Raw genomic sequence first — 22718 nt, 5'->3', positions numbered from 1 at the left:
CACCACAGTTCAAGAAGGACACTGACAAACTGGAACGTGTCCAGAGGAGGGCAACCAAAATGGTCAAAGGCCTGGAAACAATGCCTTATGAGGAACGGCTAAGGGAGCTGGGCATGTTTAGCCTAGAGAAGAGGAGGTTAAGGGGTGATATGATAGCCATGTCCAAATATATAAAAGGATGTCACATAGAGGAGGGAGAAAGGTTGTTTTCTGCTGCTCCAGAGAAGCGGACACGGAGCAATGGCTCCAAACTACAAGAAAGAAGATTCCACCTAAACATTAGGAAGAACTTCCTGACAGTAAGAGCTGTTCGACAGTGGAATTTGCTGCCAAGGAGTGTGGTGGACTCTCCTTCTTTGGAGGTCTTTAAGCAGAGGCTTGACAACCATATGTCAGGAGTGCTCTGATGGTGTTTCCTGCTTGGCAGGGGGTTGGACTCGATGGCCCTTGTGGTCTCTTCCAACTCTATGATTCTATGATTCTTTCTGGCCTGGATGGAGGTTGGAGACTGTGCTGTGTGCATGTAGAAATCTCTTGACTTTTGTGTGACTGGAATTTAGCCCTCTGCCTGGATAGCTCAGTTGGGTAGAGCGTGATGCTGATAACGCCAAGGTTGAAAGTTTGATCCCCCGTATGGGTCAGCTGCATATTCCTGCATTGCAGGGGGTTGGACTTGATGATCCTGAGGGTCCCTTCCAACGCTACAATTCTATGATATCTATGCATACAGGCTGGGGGTCATATTCATTGCCCCACCCATATTTGCCTCTGGCCCCACCCACCACAGGCAGGCAAGCAAACAGGCAAGTACACAAACACATACACACCAGGGTTGCCCATGGGAGATTGCAGCCAGCCCTTGAGCTAATATAAGTTCCTCAGGCACATCTTACAGCTTCCATCCCTTGGAGAAGAGACTCCTTCTGGGGCCAGGAGACGTTGTTGTTGTTGTTGTTGTTTACAGGGACTGGACCACAGGAGCAAACTCTGGCGAAGTTGGTAGCAAAACAGTGGGCAGATGCTTTTTGCCAAGGGAAAAGAAGAGGGCAGGGAGAGAGACTTGGATGGCTGGCCTCTTCCCAAGGCTTAGAGCAGGGGTCCCCAAACTAAGACCCACGGGCCGGATAAGGCATGAGGGACGTGTTTATCCGGCCCGCGGCAACCCCTGCCGCCCGCTGCCGCCACCCGCTCTTACCGGCGCTGCGCTGCACGGCTGCCTACTTCCAGGTCGGAGGAGCACAGGAAATTGCTTCTGCACATGTGCAAGCATTGTGCGCATGCGCAAGCATTATTTCCGTTGCACATCTGGGTCGGAGGAGCCCCGTGCACATGTGTACAAGCTATTTCCGGTGCTCCTCTGACCCAGAAGTGCGTTGGAAAAAGCGTGTGCGCACACACTCCCCCGCGCAATCGGCGCTGGAGACACCGGCCCGAGGCACAGTAAGTTTGCTGACCCCTGGCTTAGAGACCTCAAGCCCCGTCAGCTTGACCTTGGATCCATGGGTTGAGCAATGACCAATTGATATGTGAACATGAGATGAAAAGCCCTTTTTGTGCAGCCTAACACCCACACCCACTTTGGATGAGCGATTAGGTACTCCACAATAAAAGGGAAAGTGAAATACTTTGCCAATACAACCCAGAATTTGGTCCAAGAGAATCTCGGTCCTGCAACCTGTGCGAATTATGCACAGTAGATCTGCTTGAATATTTCGTCTCATTTCAATTTATTTACAATCAGACCTTGAAAGTCAAGTCAAATGGAATCCAATCTGGAAGTCCGTCCAATTTCCAAAATGTTCAAAAACCAAATCATGGCTTCTGATCGGCTGCAGGAAGCAGGAAGCTCCTGCAGCCAATCAGAAGCTGAGGAAGCCCCGTCGGACATTCGGGTTCCAAAAGAAAATTCGCAAACCAGACCAATCACTTCCAGGTTTGCGGCGTTCAGGAGCCAAGGTACGACTGTATTTACCTTCCGCCATTCCTCCAAGGAGCTCAAGGTAGCGTAATAGTTCTCCTGCTCCTCATGTTACCCTCACAACCACCCTGTGAGGTAGGCCAGGTCGAGAGACAGTGAATGGTTACCCAGTGAGCTCCATGGCAGAGTGGGAATTTGAACCCTGGTCTCCCAGGTCCTGGTCTGATGCTCTGACCATTATACCATACTGCCTCTCAAACTTTCCAGGAGCTATATCCGTACTCTGAAGAGCTCAAAAGACCCACGAGGGGAGTGAGCAGCAGATAGGTATACTGGAGAATTTCAACAGAAATGGGAGTGGACATTGTACGTGTTCGCTTCTTCGCCCCATGTCTGGAACAGAAATCAATCCAGATGCTATGATCATTCTTCACCGTTGCTTTCTGTCCGCAAACGACACGTAATTGATTATGGTTTTATTTCCCCATTCTGTTTCCTTTGCATCAAAATGAACTGCATGGAATAATGTACCGGCAAGCGTGTCATTAATTGCATAAGCGATTGCATAATATTCTGCCACAGTGGACGGAGGGATGAATAAGGTTTTTGTCATAAGCCAAACTGCAGCAGAATGGAAACAGCGCTCCATGCGATGAACATGATTTGGAATGGAAATGGATGCCTTCCGATATCCCTTGTGGCGGAGGATTTGCTTTGCGGACAGAAGGGCCCTGGTCCAGCCCCAGTGGCTTTTCTGTGCTAGGGCTGGGAGAGACCTCTGTCTGAAACCCTGGAGAGCTGCTGCCAGTCAGTGTTGGCACTGCTAAGCTAGATGGGCCAACTTTCTACAGTGGTACCTCGGATTACATACGTTTCAGGTTACATATGCTTCAGGTTACAGACTCCACTAACCCAGAAATAGTGCTTCAGGTTAAGAACTTTGCTTCAGGATGAGAACAGAAATTGTGAGGTGGCGGCGGGAGGCCCCATTAGCTAAAGTGATGCTTCAGGTTAAGAACAGTTTCAGGTTAAGTACGGACCTCCGGAACGAATTAAGTACTTAACCTGAGGTACCACTGTATCTTCCTGTTTCCGCCGAAAGAGAAAACCCATTCCTCCATCAATTGCATGTCTCCCATGAAGCTGCAGGCATTGCTGTGCAGATAAGATTTCCCTGCCTTCCTTCTTTCTGGCCTCTTGAGTGATGCTGTCCAACTCCGCTTTCCTTCTCTCTTTTGCCCATTACCCGTGCATCTCGACAGCTGCATGTCCCCTTCGTTTCACAGCCTCTATTGCTTCCTTGTTCTCTTCTGATGTCATCCTCCTTCTCTCTCTGTGTGTGTGCATATGTACCTCTCTCTCTCAGACACAAGTGCGCACCGTTTCAGCTCATTCCTCTACGGCTGGCTCCCCTTGCTCTGTAAAATTTATTCTGCAAATCCATCTTCTCCCCGCCAGTGAACTGCTCGGCTGTAAATCTGACAGTTAAAGTGGGTCAGCGCGTATGGAGGGAGGCGGCCCAGGGAATAGAGGCAGCGGCAAGACGGAGAACCCGGGCGGTGATTGGCAGAAAGCAGCGCAAGGCAGGAGGACGATGGAAAGGGAGCTGGAGAGGAGATGATCCTGAAGGGAAGAGGTCAGGGAGATTTCTGGCTTCTCCGTTACTCCCCTCCTTATTTTATTAGAAATTAGCTAAATACGATTAAGAAAATCCCAGGGTTCATTGTCCTTTTTGTACAAAGGAACCAGACAGAGGCCACATTCGAAGCAGACAGTTAACGTGCTATGATACCGCATTAAACAGCCACCGCTTGCCCCAAAGAATTCTGGGAAGTGTAGCTTGTTAAGGTTGTGCAGAGGCCTCTATTCCCCTCACAGAGCCACATTTCCCAGAGTTCCCTGGGATGGAAGGTTGATTGTTGAAAGGAGGGGTGCTGAAAAGTTGTAAAACAACATGGGAATTCAAAAGATTTAATTTTGGTTAAATTAATATAATTTAGCTTTGCTTGGTGAATAAAGTGTGAATAAAGTGTGAATGCTTGGTGAATAAAGTGTAAAATGGCACAGAAATCGTGGGAAATGTTTGCAAGTTACTTGGGGTGATATTATTATTATTATTATTATTATTATTATTATTATTATTACCTGACATTTTCAGAAGGTAAAATTAAAATTATTTGGTTTTCCAAAAGCAGTTTATGTACAAACATAGACTTACCAAGATAAATGCTGACCAATCACAAAGCAGTTTGCGAAAATTCAGTTTCACCTGCTAAAACGACACACCCTAAACGACTTTTAGAAGACATCTGAAGGCAGCCCTGTTTAAGAAAACTTTTAATGTTTAACAGACTATTGTGTTTTAATATTTTGTTGGAAGCCGCCCAGAGTGGCTGGGGAAACCCAGCCAGGTGGGTGGGGTAGAAATAATACATTATTATTATTATTATTATTATTATTATTATTATTATTATTACCCTGTTGCGCCAGCAAGCCTCTCTGCACCTGACCACAGGGTTGTTGTGGTGATAAAGGGGAGGGCACAATGTTTACCTTCTGAAGATCTTTGGTAGAATGGTCGCCCCCATTTCCCCCCCTGCTTCCCCAAATCACTCCAATGCTCCCCCCTCTTAGTTTTGCCACCTGAAAATGGATCACCAAAAGAGGGTGACCAGTCACTGCCTCTCAGCCCAACCTAACTTGCAAGGTTGTTGTGAGGAACAGGGAGAATTCTGCCTGCCACCTTGAGCTCTGTGGGATGGAAAAGCAACAACTAAATAATATTTTGGACCAGCCTTGAGCTTCTTTAGCACTTTACAGATTTTTAAATTTATTTTTTAAGTTCCAAGGTTAGCTGTTATCGCCGGGGGGTGGGGGCGAGTTTCAAAACTGCTCTTCTGGACCGATGTTAATCAAGGCTTAATACTTCCCAGTTGATAATGTCTGAGAGCACCTAAGGAGAGCGGAGAAGAAGGGATTGTTCCCTCAAAGCCTCCTTTCACCCCTGCGGAGCCCAGGCCCCATTCCCCATCTGACAACAACCTTCACATCTAGACCTTGAGCCACAGCTACCCAACTTCCATCTCGCTGCACAAAGCAGAAGGATGGGGGAGAGAGAAAGCCCATTTCCTATTGCCTGTCAACTATCAGCATGGGGCGATAACACACGCTCCGAAGGAAAGGCAGAATAAATTGTGCTCTCCCTGTGACAGTTACATCGGATTCTGGTCTGTAACAAGCAGGGAAGATAAGATATTAACTATCTGAGTGGAGAATATTGTTGGATCCGTTTCCTTCCAGCTCTTGGTGCTGTGAATCTCTTGCCTCTTGGCCTGGCGCTGAGGTTAAGGCATATAATTTCATCATTTCAGACTTTCGCGAGGGAAGGGGAAGGGAGGTCATGTGTCCTCCTCTCTGTGCATTAAGCACCAGGAATCCCTCTCTGGCCCTGGGTTTGCTTGATCTCCTTCCATGCTCAAAATTCACTCAGTGAGGCACAACTCACAGTCCCAAGGCACTGGAGCAGCCTGGTTACAGAACCGTGATGACTATTATTATTATTTTTAAGTGTGTGTAGTTTCTATATTTCATAAAATTCACACACTCCCTGATCGCTAAAAATGTTGTTGTTTAGTCGTTTAGTCGTGTCCGACTCTGTGACCCCATGGACCAGAGCACACCAGGCACTTCTGTCTTCCACTGCCTCCCGCAGTTTGGTCAAACTCACATTAATCACTTCGAGAACACTGTCCAACCATCTCGTCCTCTGTCGTCCCCTTCTCCTTGTGCCCTCCATCTTTCCCAACATCAGGATCTTTACCAGGGAGTCTTCTCATCTCATGAGGTGGCCAAAGTATTGGAGCCTCAGCTTCAGGATCTGTCCTTCCAGTGAGCACTCAGGGCTGATTTCCTTCAGAATGGAGAGGTTTGATCTTCTTGCAGTCCATGGGACTCTCAAGAGTCTCCTCCAGCACCATAATTCAAAAGCATCCATTCTTCGGCGATCAGCCTTCTTTATGGTCCAGCTCTCACTTCCATACATCACTACTGGGAAAACCATAGCTTTAACTATACGGACCTTTGTTGGCAGGGTGATGTCTCTGCTTTTTAAGATGCTGTCTAGGTTTGTCATTGCTTTTCTCCCAAGAAGCAGGCCTCTTTTAATTTCGTGACTGCTGTCACCATCTGCAGTGATCACGGAGCCCAAGAAAGTAAAATCTCTCACTGCCTCCATTTCTCTAAAAATCACTAAAAATACAAACCCTTAAAGTGGTTTACATAGGGTTGCCATATTTCAAAAAGTAAAATTCCTGACACCCACAAAGTTCTTTTGCTTTTTTTAAGAAAACCACCAGAATTGAGCTTTTCCCCCTGTTGCTTTTTCCATCCATGTTTTCCCTGACATTTTGCCAGTTCAGGGAAATTCCCCTCTGACACCATGTCAGGACATGTCAGGGATTTTCCTGACGTATGGCACGCCTAGGGGGTTGGACTGGATGACCGTCGGGGTCCCTACAATTCTGTGGTTCTATGAGATCACATCAACATTCTAGATACCAGGGTTGGCTTGTCGAAACAAAAATGTTTTTAGCAGGTGCCGGAAAAAAGAGTACAGTGAAGGCGCCTGTTTGATCTCAATAGGCAGGGAGTTCCAAAGTGTATTTGCTGCCACACTAAAATATTCAGTTCTCAGAAATGCAGCATGGGTATTTTGTGGCCCCTGTATCAATGCCAGTTCTACAGAACACAGAGGTCGAGTGGGAGGATCTCGGGCAAGGCAGTCTCGTAGGTAAACTGGTCTGTTTGCTCATTACTTTATATACAAATAGTGACCCCTTGAACTGGTCTCAGTAGCATATCAGCAATCAGTGCAGATCTGCTGAGAAGGCCTCATGGCTGTCAGCAATTGTTCTGCAACATCCTGCACTAACCGTAGCTTCCACATCAAGGGAAGCCCCACAAATAGAGCATTGCAGTAATCCTGTCTTGAAATATCCAGTGCATAATGTACTGTGGCCAGGCTTTAAATCATGGGTAGGCAAACTAAGGCCCAGAGGCTGGATCCGGCCCAATCGCCGCCTAAATCCGGCCCGCGGACAGTCCGGGAATCAGCATGTCTTTACATGAGTAGAATGTGTCCTTTTATTTAAAATGCATCTCTGAGTTACTTGTGGGGCATAGGAATTCATTCATATATTTTTCCCCAAAATATAGTCCAGCCCCCCACAAAGTCTGAGGGACAGTGGACTGGCCCCCTGCTGAAAAAGTTTGCTGACCCCTGCTTTAAATGCTTTGTGCAATTCAGTGCCTTCCTTGGAAGAAACCCATTGAATTATATTTATCTGGAATGAGGGGTGAGGGGACTGCCATCTTCCAGAAACTGTAAAGGGTGGTGATCCAGAAATATCTGGACTCAGAGCTTGTCCTGTGCATCATCTTCATACAAGGTCGTCAGTCGTCTTTTTATTCCCATTTCACAGATGGGGGAAACTGAGGCCCTGAGAACTGCACCTTGTCTAAGCAGCTTGAGTTTTGAACCCGGGACTTTCTTATTCATTGCACTCAGCCTGTTGGCCATCAAGCCACCTTCCATCTGTGTCCTCCTTTTGCCAGCCTCAGACTTGGCTACTTTGATCTAAAACACAGAACTCGCTGAAATTCTCTTGTAAATCTACAGAGCTGTAAAGAAATATCCTCTAGTTCAGATTTCAGCTTGAAATATTGGGGGAAACGAAAAGAACAGGGAAGCGGGAGGGAGGTTGTTGGAAGCCTTCCAGCTAATCCATGTTTACGGGATCCCAAAGGTCTAAGTTGTTTTTAAATGGCTGCTTCCAATAAGGGTTGTTTTCAAGCCGCTTTTATTTGGGGAGGAGGGAGTCCAAAATATGCCTGCACCCAGTCAGACAGCTGCAAAGAGGCCTGCTCTGGCTCCTTGAATATGCACGAGGATTTTAATGGATGAAGCCGGGTGATGTAAAATTACGTCCCTGTGCAGCTGGGAGGACTGGAAGGAGCATCTGAGGCCTTGACGAACTTCAGAACATCCTCCAACCAGGGCTGACAACATTATTAAATCTCTGACATTTTCAAAAAGCAAAACCAGAAACTTTAGAACGAAAACTCTACCCATTAAGCTACTCTCAAAGTGAAGTGGACTGAAAAGCCATTTTGGCATAATTCGATCTTAAATATTTCATTTTTATATAGCAACCACAAAGAATTATAATAGCGCTGTCAATTGGTGATTAATGGTCCTGCGGTTGATTAATCATCTGTTTAATTGATTAATCAATCAAATTCAAATAAATCAGCACGCGATCAAAATATCAGCATGGGGAAACGTGAGCAGGGGTGGACTTAGAGGAAGGCAACTCAGGGGAGACGGGGGGGGGGGAGGACCAGGCTTGGGGAAATGCCAGGCTCAGCGGGCACCCATCTCCCAGCATGGTGGAGCTGTTAGACTAGAACCTGTGAGACCTGGGTTCAAATTCCTACCTCACTGGGCAATCTTGGGCCAGGCATTCTCTCTCAACGTAACCTGCCACACAGGATTGTCGTGAGGGGAAAAAACAAGGGAAAGTGTTTGGGCAAACCTCAGTGCATTTGAGCAAACCTCAAGGCTGGCAGAAGTAGAAAAATATTTAAAGAGTGGGGACTCAAAACAGCCCAATGAGGGCTGAGCATGCTCAGTGGCCACATAATTCTGAACATGTGTTGGTGGGTGAGTGGGAGAATGGAAAATTAAAGGGGAGGTGGAAGGGAATGGAGTATCTTGAAAAAGGACATAGCTGGCTGGCTGGCAGGAAAACTGACCAGAAGCACTTCCCACTGCAACTTTTTGTAGTGGGTGCTTACACTTTGGATGAAATTTTTAAAGAAGCTTTGAAGGGAGGGAGGGATGAAGGGAGGGAGAGAGATTGAGGTGATGCTACTTAGATGTTCAGGGAGGGTGATCAAAGCATAAGAAGCAGCTGGGGAGTTGGTTATGAGGTCAAGAGGATTTTGGGTCTACAGAGAAGTAGGAGGATTCATACTCACAAGTTCGGAAGCCAGCCTCAGCTAGGATCTTTGTCTCTCAGTCCTGGATACCCTGGGATTAAATCCATCCTACCCTGTAAATTTCCTTGCAATCAAAGGGTATTTTAGCTTACAATGGAACATTCACAGAATCCCCTGGTGCCCAGAGCCAATTCATTTGGAGCCGTTCCGAGCTTGTTCTCCTTATTAATACTCCTTGAGCAATTTTCTAAGGACCGGCCTCCATATCCTACATTAAAAAGAGTTCCTTCCTCTTTGATTTATGGATATTAAGCCATGCCAGGAGGCAAAAGGCACGGCACTCCTGCATAATACATTCGCTACAAAATTGATTTCCCTTTTTATTCCTCCTTTCACCGCAGTTATGCCTCCTCTCTCCCTCATTCACACTTGGGCCATGATCCAAGGCACTTCCATACCCGTTGGTTTCAGCAAGCTTACGCCCACTTAATTCTCAGCTGGAGCCTGACCTTTCTTGTGCAGAAAGTGGATGGAATCATGTTTTCCCCCCCTTCTCCCTCCATCCCTCCCTCTTGTTTGTTTGTTTGTTTGTTTGTTTGTTTCCTTGATATCCCACCATTTCTCCAAGGAGTTCGAGGTTCTGTACATGGTTCTCTATGGGACGTAGGTGGCGCTGTGGGTTAAACCACAGAGCCTAGGACTTGGTGGTCAGAAGGTCGGCGGTTCGAATCCCTGCGACGGGGTGAGCTCCCGTTGCCCAGTCCCAGCTCCTGCCAACCTAGCATTATATGTTGTGATGGCCACCAACTTGGGTGGTTTAAAAAAAAACGGTATGAGCAAAGTCATGGAGGATAATGCTATCAATGGCTATTAGCCATGATGGCGATGTTCTGCTTCCATGCTCTTTAATGCTTCTGAAGGCCATCTGCTGGAAAGTACAAGGGTGGAGAGAGTTGCACTTGTGCTCTGGTCCTGTTTGCAGGTTTCCCAAAAGAGGCACCTGGTTGGCCACTGTGAGAACAGGAATATGGACTAAATGGGCCACTGGCCTGATACAGAAGGCACGTCTTCTGTTCTTTGGTTTGATACAATGGCGCTCTTTGTTGTTGTTGTTGTTTAGTCATTTAGTCGTGTCCGACTCTTCGTGACCCCATGGACCAGAGCACGCCAGGCACTCCTGTCTTCCACTTCCTCCCGCAGTTTGGTCAAAATCATGCTGGTAGCTTCGAGAACACTGTCCAACCATCTCGTCCTCTGTCGTCCCCTTCTCCTTGTGCCCTCCATCTTTCCCAGCATCAGGGTCTTTTCCAGGGAGTCTTCTCTTCTCATGAGGTGGCCAAAGTATTGGAGCCTCAGCACCATGATTCAAAAGCCTCAATTCTTCGGCGATCAGCCTTCTTTATGGTCCAGTTCTCACCTCCATACATCGCTACTGGGAAAACCATAGCTTTAACTATACGGACCTTTGTTGACAAGGTGATGTCACTATTATTATTATTATTATTATTATTATTATTTTATAAAAAATGGCGCTCTTAGTCGGTTCTTATTTCCACCTTCTTTCTATATCCAGATCTATTTCTAGGTTTCCTCTTTCCGTTAGACAACCCACAGAGGATTAGACATATTAAGTGGAGATTCTTATCCCAGTCTGCATTGAATTTGAGCTTGTTTTTATATACATTTTTATAGTTGATGCTTTTATTGATGTGTTCAATGTGCTTCATTGTTAACGGCTTCAGGATGTTTCCTGGGAAGTGATTCATAAATGAAAGAAATCAGACTACAGTCGTACCTGCGAAGTCATACGGAATCCGTTCCGGAAGTCCATTTGACTTCCAAAACCAAGCACAGCTTATGATTGGCTGCAGGAAGCTCCTGCAGGAAGCTCCTGCAGCCAGTCAGAAGCTGCAGAAGCCACACCGAATGTTCAGCTTCCAAAAATCGTTCCAAAACCAGAACACTCACTTCTGGGTTTCGATCGCTAAGGAGCTGATTTGTTCGGGAGCCAAGGCGTTCGGGATCCAAGGTACGACTGTACCACATACTCTCCAACATTTCTCCAGTGAAAATAGAGATGTTCTTCTGCATACCTACATTGGTCACCTCTAGCCAATCACAACCTCTCCACTGAACCTACCTCACAGGATTGTTGTAAAAAAAAAGTGAGGGAAGGGATTGGATTAACTTAGTGGGACTTACTTCTGAGTAAAAATGCTTAGGATTGCAGCGTAAGACTGCACAGCATTCACCCAGTTACCTGGGAGTAAGCTCCATGGAGTACAGTTGGATTTACTTCTGAGTAAGCCTCCATTTACAATGAAGGAATTGACGCTCCCCGCATTTCCCCCCCCCCCCAAAAAAATGGCTGACTGCTGAAGCATTGCAATGAAAGAATTTGAAGTCAATTGGTTACATTTTCCTTCAAAATTATAGGAAGGGCTTCGTATGCCATTTCCTTCATTTGATGCAGGTATTTTATTTTCAGTGTGAACAGGACTCTGCTTTTGCACCCACCCAAACAGAGAGCAAAGGCTCCCGTTTCCAAAAAGGACAGGGGGAATTCCTGATCTCCTCAGTACTTTTAATTCTTCTCCAAGACATGGAGGGTAGGAAACAGAGAAACCTGGGACATTCCAGGATCAAATCAGAAACCGGGGTGGCTTTTGTAATTCCTGGATTGTCCCTGGAAAATCGGGACACTTGTAGAGTGTGCTATCAGTGGCTCTTAGCCATGATAGCTATATTTTACCTGCATTGTTGGAGATGGTATGGTTCTGAATACCAGTTGCCAGGAATACCAAGTGGGGTGAGTGCTGTTGTGCTCATGTTCTGCTGAAGGGCTTCCCAGAAGGGGCATCTCTAAGAGGTGGGCTGGATGTGGCTTTGGCCTAATCCAGAAGCCAGGGTCTTCTTACATTCTCAACACCTCATGTGACCAAGATGTCAGTGGACTACGAGTCCCATCATCCACAGCTAGCTTAGCCAAATGGTCAAGGATGATGGGAGTTGTAGTCCACCCACATCTGGGGACCCCAGACTGAAGAACAGTGATTTGGATGGGATCAACAATAGCCATCATGCCTAGTAGCCACTGACAGCCTCCTCTGCCATGGTCTGGTCCCTCTTCAAAGTCCTTAGATGAGTGGCCGTCAACACTTCAAGTAGCAGAAAGTTCCAGAGGTTCCAGAGGTTAAGCAATGTTGTGAAGCAAATGCTCCCTTTTCTCCGTCTTGAATCCTCCGGCCACCAGCTTTGTTGAATGGCACCATTACCTGTGTTTGCACTGTGTGTTCTGAGTGTCAGCTGCGTCAATCAAATATACAAAAGCCAGTGGGTCAGTTCCATCTCTTTGTTCACAAACAAATCCAAGGCAGGGCTATTAAGAAAGAGGTGAAGTCAGTTCCAATCACACACTCCCCTTTGACTTCTATGGGAGGAAAGAGGCACGAGGGCAAATCTCTTCACGGTAGCCCCCTTTCTGTCAGAACTGAATGCCCTCCGAACTACTGCCCTCTGAGCCACATGCCATAAGTGTCACTCAAGAGGGTGCATTCCCTACAGTAGCACCCGTCGAGATCCATCAGGATTGCGTGTGGGCACCAGGTTCCTCGCAGTCACATCCTGTCAGGGTTGGTGTCAGTCAGATCTCCAGGAGGGTGAGGAGATTTTTCACAGCAGCGATCTGTCCCCATCAGTCAGAATTCCAGGACTGCACACCTGCTCTCCCGTAATGGCCGTGTCAGTTTAAGTCACCAGTCACTAAAGTGTCAGAATTCATGCAGCTGCCTCAGTTTCTCTCGCTTCAGCTCTGTTTCTTTGAGGGCTGGGTTCCTCGGTGGTTGAGAAACTGATCCTCCTAGCCCGAGGACGAAATAAAACCACATTAGCTCCACTGCTGCCCCAGGATCCCACCGGGTTGAGCTGTTTGGTTCAGCTTAAGCGATCAGCCTCGTATCGCAGCCTCTCTGGGTTCCAGGGTGTCTGTGCCATTCCGTGACAGATTAGATTTAGCCTGCCTCGGGTGGGGGAGTTTTTGGCTCTCGGGGAGACTACCACTCATTTTCGCTGGTAATAAAGGAAATTAAAAGAGATGCCTTGGAGCCTATAATTTATCAGGTTCGTTGAGGGGAAAAACAGAGCTTGCCCTTTCCAAATTTACTTTGGCCGCTGTTGTTTTGACACTTGCATGGTGTGCGGAAAAATCAGTCGAGCCCAACAAGCCACGCGGAAGGCTCCAGAAAAGAAAGAAGCCTCTTTCAGGATTAGAGGCCTGATTTATGCTCTCTGCATGAGTGCAAGTGTGTGTAGTGTTGCCAGACCTCCAGGTCTGACCTGACGTCTCCAGGTCTGCCTGGCCCTCTCCAGGCGGCAGGCGGCGGGTTTGAATCTCCAGGTGGGAGAGAGTGCCCTTAAAATATAGCTATTAAGAAGATTGGGGGTGCAGCTTCAAACTTCAGCCTGCAGGAGCTGGCTGCAAAGTATAGCATGTGGAATCTGCCCTCCCTTGATCCCCTATCCCAATTGACTTCCATCTCCAGGGCTTGCCCTGTGATACCCTCTCCCAACTGACTTCCATCTGCAGGACTTGCCTTGTGATCCCCTCTCCCAATTGACCTCCATCTCCAGGGCTTGCCCTGTGATACCCTCTCCCAATTGACTTCCATCTCCAGGACTTGCCTTGTGATACCCTCTCCCAATTGAGCTCCATCTCCAGGGCTTGCCCTGTGATCCCCTTTCCCAATTGACTTCCATCTCCAGGGCTTGCCCCGCGATACAACCAGGGGTCGCCCTCAGGTCTCAGGTTTAGAATGTTCCTGACCTGGCAACCCTAATTCTATCTATCTATGTTTGCCGCAGTTACATGCCATGCTTTAACTGAGGCCCCCAACATGGCGCAGAGGCTCTGAGCATGGCCAATCTCTATTCTCTGAAATGGGTATTACAAAGAACTAGCAAAGAGTTTTTAAAGATTACAAAGGAGTTGTAAATAGTTTATAAAAGATGTATAAAAAAGAATGCACACATAACAATCACAATACAATAGTTCAACAAACAGAGCTTTTCATTCCAAAGCAAAATACTTGATTTTAAAAAATCATATCACAGATGCTTCCAATGTAATAATTTTCTGCATTGTCTTATAACTTTTTCAGAGGTGCATACATTATATAATCAAGCTCTTTGTTTGATATAATTAACTACAGGTTCCCAGCCAATCAGTGCTTCCTAATCATCACTGTTAGTTTTATTATCTGAAGTGGATATTTTGTGATGCCCACAACAGTTTCTTAGATTCCAAATGCACCCCTGGAAATGCACCCCAGTCCTAGAGTGAGATGCTAGTGACCAGTCACTTCTCTCTGGCACACATCTAAGGCATGTTCCAGCATGTTTGCAAACATGCATCCCTAGTCACAGTTGCTGTAGGCATGAGGTTAAACCCAGTGGAGACTGCTGCCCCCTGGGACAGGTGGGCAGAAGGCAGTGAGACCCACAGTAGGAGAAGAAGAAGAAGAAGAAGAAGAAGAAGAAGAAGAAGAGGAGGAGGAGGAGTTTGGATTTGATATCCCGCCTTTCACTCCCTTTAAGGAGTCTCAAAGCGGCTAAAATTCTCCTTTCCCTTCCTCCTCCACAACAAATACTCTGTGAGGTGAGTGGGGCTGAGAGACGTCAGAGAAGTGTGACTACCCCAAGGTCACCCAGCAGCTGCATATGGAGGAGCGGAGACGCGAACCCGGTTCCCCAGATTACGAGACTACCGCTCATTGATTGAGCCTGAATCAATGACAGGCAGAGCTAGAACCAATGATAGGCAGAGCTAACGAATGATGGATTTGCTCCATCCTCCTCCTGGCTGAACCCTACAAAGGCAACACTGAGAGTAAGAAGGAGGAGGAGTAAAATGATTGGCAGGGACTGGATGTTAGTGTGAGAAAGCAGCATAGTGCATGCTTAAGTGTCAGACTAGGAACTGGGAGACCAGAGTTTGAATTCTCAATCAGCTATAAAGCTCATGCCTTGGGCCAGTCACAGCCTCTTAGCCTAACTTACCTCACAGCGTTGTTGTGAGGAGAAGCATGTATGCCACCTTCAACTCCTTGGAGAAGAATCAATGCAAGGAAGGAAGGAAGGAAGGAAGGAAGGAAGGAAGGAAGGAAGGAAGGAAGGAAGGAGGGGGGGGCACTGGTTGAGGCCAGACTTGGCTAAGTGGGGCAGAACCCCATTCCACCCTAAGAGAGCAGCCTCTACTGGCTAAACCAGATTAGGACAGCTGGTAGGTTGTCACTCAATTAAGGAACTCTTAGTTATCAGTTTCAACATATACAAAAGTGTGTGTCATAACTCATAGCTAGACTAAATGATATGTGTATTGCAGGGGGCTGGATGACCCTTTAAGTCCCTCCCAACTCTAAATTCTGTGATTTCATGTGTATTTTCAGTTGGCCCTTGTTGATAAATCAACTAAAGTTTCAGCTGACTGATCTATTACTTAAATGAATTAAAGCTTTCTGTTCCAAGAACAAATATATTACTGTAGATGGTACAGTGGATATAGACATGTTCAGTTTTCAGGCTGAATCTACCAGAGTCAGAATGTGTGACTATCCACTTATTTTTGTCCTGTTGTTGCTTCTTCTTCCACCTTTCTGAATGAGTCACAGGCACATGAGCCCACTCAGTGAGGAATGGACAGGTGAATGAGATCACCAAAAAATCTTGTGATTTTTGCATACCACAGGGATATATTTTTACATGAGTTTACAGTATAGAAATGAATAAATGACTTAACGTCATTGTCAAGGGCTTGAAACAGCTGAACCTCATCTCTGCAGAGGGTTGCTAGACCTCTAGGGCTGACCTGAAGTCTCCAGGTTTGGCTGCCTCCAGGTGGGCAAGAGTGCCTAATAATAATAATAATAATAATAATAATAATAATAACTATGCATGCAGCTTCCAAGCTCCATCCCAGTATGAACCACCTGCAAATTATTGCATAGACTCTGGGGTGGGAGAAGCCTGATTTCCTCTGCTCCCTCCTCCCCTCTCCCAATTAACTTCCATCTCCAAGGATGAGTCATGCTTAATGATATCACCTGGGGTCTGCCCCTTGTGACATCACCGGGGGCACCCCGAGGTCTCAGCTTTGGGCCCTGAAATCTCAGGGTCTGTGATGCTCTTGACCTGGCAACCCTAAGCTTCACAAATATGTGGGAGGCAGTTTTTCCCCTTGCCACAGGGAGGATAAAGCAGCCAGAGGACCAGTAGTGATTTGGAAGGAAGAGGTTCTGAGAAAGTGAAGGATTGCTTCAGAGGAAAGCAACAGGGAACACTTTCTGGGCTAAAACCCATTGCTGAGCCAGGAAAGTGCACATCTTCCGGGGAAAGGTATTAAGGAAAGAGGGAAGGGAGAAAGAGCTCCATGGAGGGAGCCACGACCTCTCTGAAGGGCAGATGAGGTTCGGGGGCTCTGAGACCCCTCGTAAGTTGGCTGCTGTCATCAGGGGAGAATGCAGTACAAGAAAGACTCTACAAGTGAAAGCAATTGAAAGCAAGGGCAAGTGAGGAACATTTAAGTGAATGTGGTATATGCTGAAAAAATGCCCCCAGGTGGGGGTGCTTTTGATGCTTCCAGAAATGTCCTCAAAAGCAATTTAACACAGCCCTGGAATATATAGGTAAAGGGATCCCTGACTGTTAGGTCCAGTCGCAGACAACTCTGGGGTTGCGGCGCTCATCTCACTTTATTGGTCGAGGGAGCCGGCGTGCAGCTTCCGGGTCATGTGGCCAGCATGACTAAGCCAATTCTGGAGAACCAGAGCAGCGCACGGAAACGCTGTTTAGCTTCCCGCTGGAGCGGTAACTATTTATCTAATTGCACTCTGACGTGCTTTCGAACTGCTAGGTTGGCAGGAGCTGGGACCGAGCAATGGGAGCTCACCCCGTCGTGGGGATTCGAACCACCGACCTTCTGATCGGCAAGCCCTAGGCTCTGGAATATATATTCTGCAACAAAATACTTTTTGAAAAAATAAAGGGAAGGGCTAAATAGAGTAGTCATTCGCCTTGATTATTTGTGGGGATGGAAAAAGCTCTCTCACATAGACATATGTGCCTACGTCTGCCACTTCAATCACCCTTAACAGCAGGGCCCACGGCCAGCTTGGATGTCCACCCACACTTCCTGGACTAGTGCCGCACAATATCCCAACACTGACTTGCAGCCACGAGACACCGGAAGCTGGAGGAGCCTGGGAATAATCAGGTGGGGGAGTATACACACACGTATCTGAGCTACTTTGGGTAAAAAATGAATGAATCTCAGTGGTGGCGCAAGAGCTATTTTTCGCCCCTCTTTTAGTTGTGATCGCGTTTGTTTTGCTGTAGAAAGTAAGGAAGCCTATTTATAGCATGAAAGCATTTGAAGTGCGGGTGGTGACTCCACCTCAACAGTGTTAATGTGGCTGAATCGCTCTGCTCATACCTGGAGGGAAGGAGAGTTGAAGGCTGCTAGGTGCTGTTCTCTGCAAAGAAATGGCCCTTGGCTCTCTGCAGTCTGGTCTGGCCTGTTCCAACCCGCAGACCAGTTTGGGAAGGGGCCGCCAGAGATCTACAGGTTTGGTGGGTCTGCACCTACCCAGCCAGTCTTGTTGAGTCCTTCTCCAGGTATGAGAAAACGCTGCCGATAATCCCATCTATTTCCAATGTTTAGGTGCTGGCATTGTGTTGCTCATGCAGCCATAAAACAGAAGCACTCACTGCTAGGGTTGCCAAACCTCCACAGCTGAGCTGAGGTCTCCAGGTTTGCCTGACCCTCTCCAAGTGACAAGGGGAGGGCTTGTGTTTTCAGATGAGTGAGAGTGCCTTTAACTTAAAATATATGCATTAAAAAGACTGTGCATGCAGCCGGCAGGAACCAGTGGCAAATTATTGCACAGACTACTGGCATAGTTAAACTCGCTCCTGTAAGAAGCAGTGCTGGCCACTAACCTTTAAGTTAAGAGAGTATTGGACAAATTCATGTACAATAAGGCTACAAGCCAAGATGGCTTTGCTCTCAGGCCCTATTTTCCAGGGACAGTTCCAGATTTACAAAAACTGTCCCAGTTTCAGATTTGATCCCAGAATGTCCTGCTTTTTCTTAGGATGCCCCTATAAATGTTGGTGGGTGTGGTAAAAAGGTAAAGGTAAAGGGACCCCTGACCATTAGGTCCAGTCGTGACCAACTCTCAGGTTGTGGCACTCATCTCGCTTTATTGGCTGAGGGAGCCGGCGTACAGCTTCCGGGTCATGTGGCCAGCATGACTAAGTCGCTTCTGGCGAACCAGAGCAGTGCACGGAAATGCCGTTTACCTTCCCGCCGGAGCGGTACCTATTTATCTACTTGCACTTTGATGTGCTTTCGAACTGCTAGGTTGGCAGGAGCAGGGACCGAGCAACGGAAGCTCACCCCGTCGTGGGGATTCGAACCGCCGACCTTCTGATCGGCAAGCCCTAGGCTCTGTGGTTTAACCCACAGCACCACCTGCGTCCCTTGTGGTAGGACGTCTCTATTTTCATTGGAGGGTATGGAGTTTTGCATCCCCCAAGCCACTGGGTGGGGTTATCTGGAGGTTTGGAGTACGTTGTCAGCAGTACGCTGATGACACTCAGCTCTATTTCTCCTTTACATCTGCAGGATAGAAATAATAATAATAATAATAATAATAATAATAATAATAATAATAGGATAGGGTGCCCCTGTTTCCTTTGGAGAAATGCTGGAGGGCTGGCGCTCAGCCCCCACAGTTGCAAGCAGCAATGCGTCCAAATACCATTTCCTGGAAACGGCTGGAGGGGAGAGTGATATTGTGCTTGGATCCTGCTTGCCAGCTTCCCACCTGCTTGGCCACTGTGAGACCAGGATGGTGCTGGACTGGCTGGGCCACTGAGCTGATCTAACAGGCTTTTCTTTGGTTCTTAGGTTTCAGAAACCAGGGGGGATGTCCTGGCTCAGTCCTTGGCATCTGCAGGTAGGGCTGGCAATGTCCCTGCCTGAAGCCCTAGAATGCTGCTGCCAGTCCGTGTGGAAAACATTGAGCTGGATGGGCTGACTCAGTCCAAGGCAGATCCCTGCCTTCCCTCCTACGTGCTCTTAAGTGAGTCACTGAGGCTTTTCTGTTGCAAGAGATCTGGAATCTCAGCAATAATGAGAACTGAGTGTGCCTTTTTGTAAAGTTAATTCTAGTTTTTTTCCCCTACCCCTACCCACTTATACACAGCTTCTTCCTCTTGGTTTCTTTTTGTCTTTTTTAAAAACTTCATCTGTTTAGTCATTTTCTTAATTAAATATAGATTATAGCTCTGGGACTAAGAGATAGTTATTTATTCATGAACGACTTAGGTTTTAAAGTCGGCACCGTGAATGTATTGTTTTTATGTCTGCTTTGGGACTGTGTGGAAAGCGCTGGGCAAAATCTCTCTGAATCAGGCATGGATCCACTAAGGCCCTCATCCTGTATCAACATATACCTTGCAGGTGGTTAACCCCATTGAACCCATCAGAACTTTCTGCATAGGGAGGCTTAGAACTGCACTGTATGGTGTTTTAAGCAAGCCTAGGGACATTGCTGGATGTTGCTGAGGTTCATGGTCTAAGGCCCATAAGCATCACAGAATCAGAGAATTGTAAAGTTGGAAGGGGCCCTAGGATTCATCTAGTCCACTCCCTGCAATGCAGGAATAAAATCTGCATATGAAGAAGAAAAGAGAGCTAGCAGGCACTCCAAGTGTCTCTATTTTCCAGGGACGTCCCTGATTTAAAGAAGCCGTCCCAGTTTCTGATTTGATCCCTGGAATCTACCACTTTTCCTTAGGATGTCCCTATTTTCATGGGAGAAATGTTGGAGGGTATGGCGTTATCCAACCCCCTAGCCGTCTGAAGGCAATCCTGTATAGGGACAGATAGTAAAAGAAGCAATTTGTTTATTTTATTTCTTAAAATTTATACACTGTGCCACTTGACTGTAAGAAAAAAACTTAAAAGCGGTTTACAAAAGGGAATACTGCAATCAATAGAAATGGTTACGAATGGCTGTTTAAAACATTCCTAAAATAATCAAAAACCGATGATAAGCTAAAACGCACATCGACATTCAACGTGTCTGGGCAGGCTTGCCTAGCCAAAAAATGTTTGCATAAGGAGCCGAAAAGGGTGCAATTGAAGGCACCTGCCTGATGTCACCAGGCAGGGAGTTCCAAAGTTCAGCTGCCGCTGACACATTAAAAGATCGATTTCTTACAAATGTGGAATGGGTATTATGCGACACCGGTAGCAGCGTCAGTTCCATGGTGGATAAGAACTGGAGGAGTGGGGAGAGAGGTCATTTTTCTGGACAGCTGTCATTAGGTAGAAAAATTGGTGTGTGCACACATGCGCATGCATTTCCTAGTTGCACAGAGCTGAAATGCGATGGTGCAGCAGGGGGGCTCTCCCTCACCCCTCCTGGACAACACCAGTTGTGCAATGTTCCCCTTTCCACTCCAAGGTGGATCCCATTATCCAGCTCTGCCCCAAACGCCTCTGTTAGCAGCTGGAGAGTTTTGCGTCAGTGGCTTTGTGCTGGGAAGGGAGAATCCCAGAGCCTCACCAAGCTAAGAAGAAAAACCTGGCTGGGGGTTTTAGAGTGCATGCTTTAAAGCTCTCGTTTCCGAAAGAGAAACCACCCTTGGTGGCTGAGACTGATGGTGCCTGTTGTCCAAAGGGCACCAGGTTGGGGAAGGTTGGCAACAGCTGTCCAGGGTTTCAGGCATGGTGTCTCTCCCAGCCTTAACCAGAGACGCCAGGGATTGAATGTGGGGCATTCTGTATGCCAAGCATACATCACTCTTGCCTTTCTTGACCACTGTAGTCCAGGAAAGCAGCTTAAAGGTAAAGGGACCCCTGACCATTAGGTCCAGTCGTGACCGACTCTGGGGTTGCGGCGCTCATCTCGCTTTATTGGCCAAGGGGGCCAGCTTCCGGGTCATGTGGCCAGCAGGACTAAGCCGCTTCTGGCGAAACCAGAGCAGCGCACGGAAACACCGTTTACGTTCCCGTCGGAGCGGTACCTCTTTATCTACTTGCACTTTGATGTGCTTTCGAACTGCTAGGTTGGCAGGAGCAGGGACCGAGCAACGGGAGCTCACGCCGTCACGGGGATTTGAACCGCCGACCTTCTGATCGGCAAGTCCTAGGTTCTGTGGTTTAACCCACTGCACCACCCGCGTCCAGGAAAGCAGCTTACAAATGTTTAAATCAAGAATATTGCCCTTCAAAGACAAGCCATTCTGACGTCGATCCAGTTTGCTTACTGACTTCCCCCATCTCCCTTCCTTTAGTGGGCTGGCTTCTTGCCACCTACAATCTGGGAGTTACCAGATAGCTCAGCTGGTTAGAGCATGGTGTTGATAATGCCAGGGTTGCAGGTTTGATCCCCATATGGGGCAGCTGCATATTCCTGCATTGCTGGGGGTTGTACTCTACAATTGTATGATGTGTGACTTGCGTTCTTGGGCCCCTTCCGTTAGCTAGCAGCATAAAATGCCCTTCTTGATTACTGCGTCAAGAGCCGCCCGATTGCCAATCGCCACTCCTGATGGCCACTTCTTCTCCTTGCCACTCCTGGGTGCTGTCCGATGCCTCGAATGACCACGGTTGCCCTTTATCACTGCAGCCAGAACAAAAGGGGAGAATTAAACGCAACTTGCTTTGCACAGGGTGAAGCCGTCTACAGGCAGACTTGGACTTGTAGATCCATATCGCAGCTCTCGCCAGGGAGCGAAGTCTTTAATTTACTAAAAGCCTTGAGTTACACTGGCCCGACCGGAGTATCACAGCAAGCAATCATGCTCCAGTCCTACTGGGACCCATTATCATCTCGCTCACACTCTCAGCTTCCTTTCCCTCTGATGTTACGAGTTCCTGGTCTAGTGGCTACGCAGGCAAAATATTCTGCGGACACCCTTTTCTGCTCTTCCACAAGTTGCTAATGGACTCAGCAGATGGCCAGATATATTTGCATCCTGTACGCTGCTGCCATTCCCGATTTACATGGGACAGTCGCTGCTGGGAGTTGTTCCCTCCTCCCAGAGCTCCAATTCCCAGAGTGGTTCAACAAACAACCACTCTTCCCAGAGAACTTCCACATTCAAGAGCAGCCTACCACTAAAGATTGCTTGCTGGGCAAAAGGGCTGTTGCTTTTACGGCCTGCTTGCGGGCTTCCCAGAAGCCTTTCATTGGTCTTTATGAAACAGAAAGGTGGAATAGACAGAGCTTTGCTCCAAAACAGGAGGGCTTCTTTTACGTTTCATATGCAAAGCCCAACACCCTCTCCAAACACTGTCTTTACTTTGTGGTCCACAGCCTAGGAAATCCTGGCAGTTCTTAGTCAGTTTTTCTTCATCCAATTATGAGGCAGCCAGAGACAACATCTACATCACCAAGAGGCATTGTCAGTTTATATTCCCCCATATCTTTTTATGTTCTCCATAAACAGCTTTATTATCACTATAAGAAAAGGAAGAACAGAATGGTGACGAGGCCTCTGTTATGCCCAAGAATACAAATGCAAGCGTCGGGAGCCCTGGGAAACAATATTTCCCATGGATCCTGGAGCCTGGGGTGTCACTGCGAGAACACCCTGCAGTGTCCCCAGTGCTGTTACACCACATTTCCAAGTAGTGTATCGCTAGGATGCCGCAGCAGCCGCAGAAGAGTGCTCATGCTCAATGGGGGGATCCCAACACCTGTTTTCTGAGCTGAGAGTCTGCCAAAAATGG

The 22718-nt window shown here is 47.4% G+C and overlaps 1 protein-coding gene and 1 long non-coding RNA gene across 7 annotated transcripts in view; both read left to right on the top strand.

The window, feature by feature from the left end:
* LOC308463145 overlaps nucleotides 1-22718 on the top strand; it is a 795191-nt gene that overhangs the window by 213534 nt on the left and 558939 nt on the right. The window lies entirely within an intron of this gene.
* The window catches only part of ELFN1 (extracellular leucine rich repeat and fibronectin type III domain containing 1), a 247742-nt gene that overhangs the window by 183848 nt on the left and 41176 nt on the right, over nucleotides 1-22718 (top strand). Inside the window, exon 1 of one of the 6 annotated variants that reach the window (XM_080981031.1) lies at nucleotides 3341-3554. The exons of the other annotated variants lie outside the window; for them this stretch is intronic. The gene's annotated coding sequence lies outside the window, so the exon portion shown is untranslated. Of the gene's footprint in view, nucleotides 1-3340; nucleotides 3555-22718 lie in introns of those variants that run through there. 6 annotated transcript variants of the gene reach the window in all.

This window comes from Podarcis pityusensis (assembly GCF_964106645.2).
Source record: "Podarcis pityusensis genome assembly, chromosome: 14".
NCBI classification, from domain to species: Eukaryota; Metazoa; Chordata; class Lepidosauria; order Squamata; family Lacertidae; genus Podarcis; species Podarcis pityusensis.
This window is presented reverse-complemented; position numbering and strand designations above follow the sequence as displayed.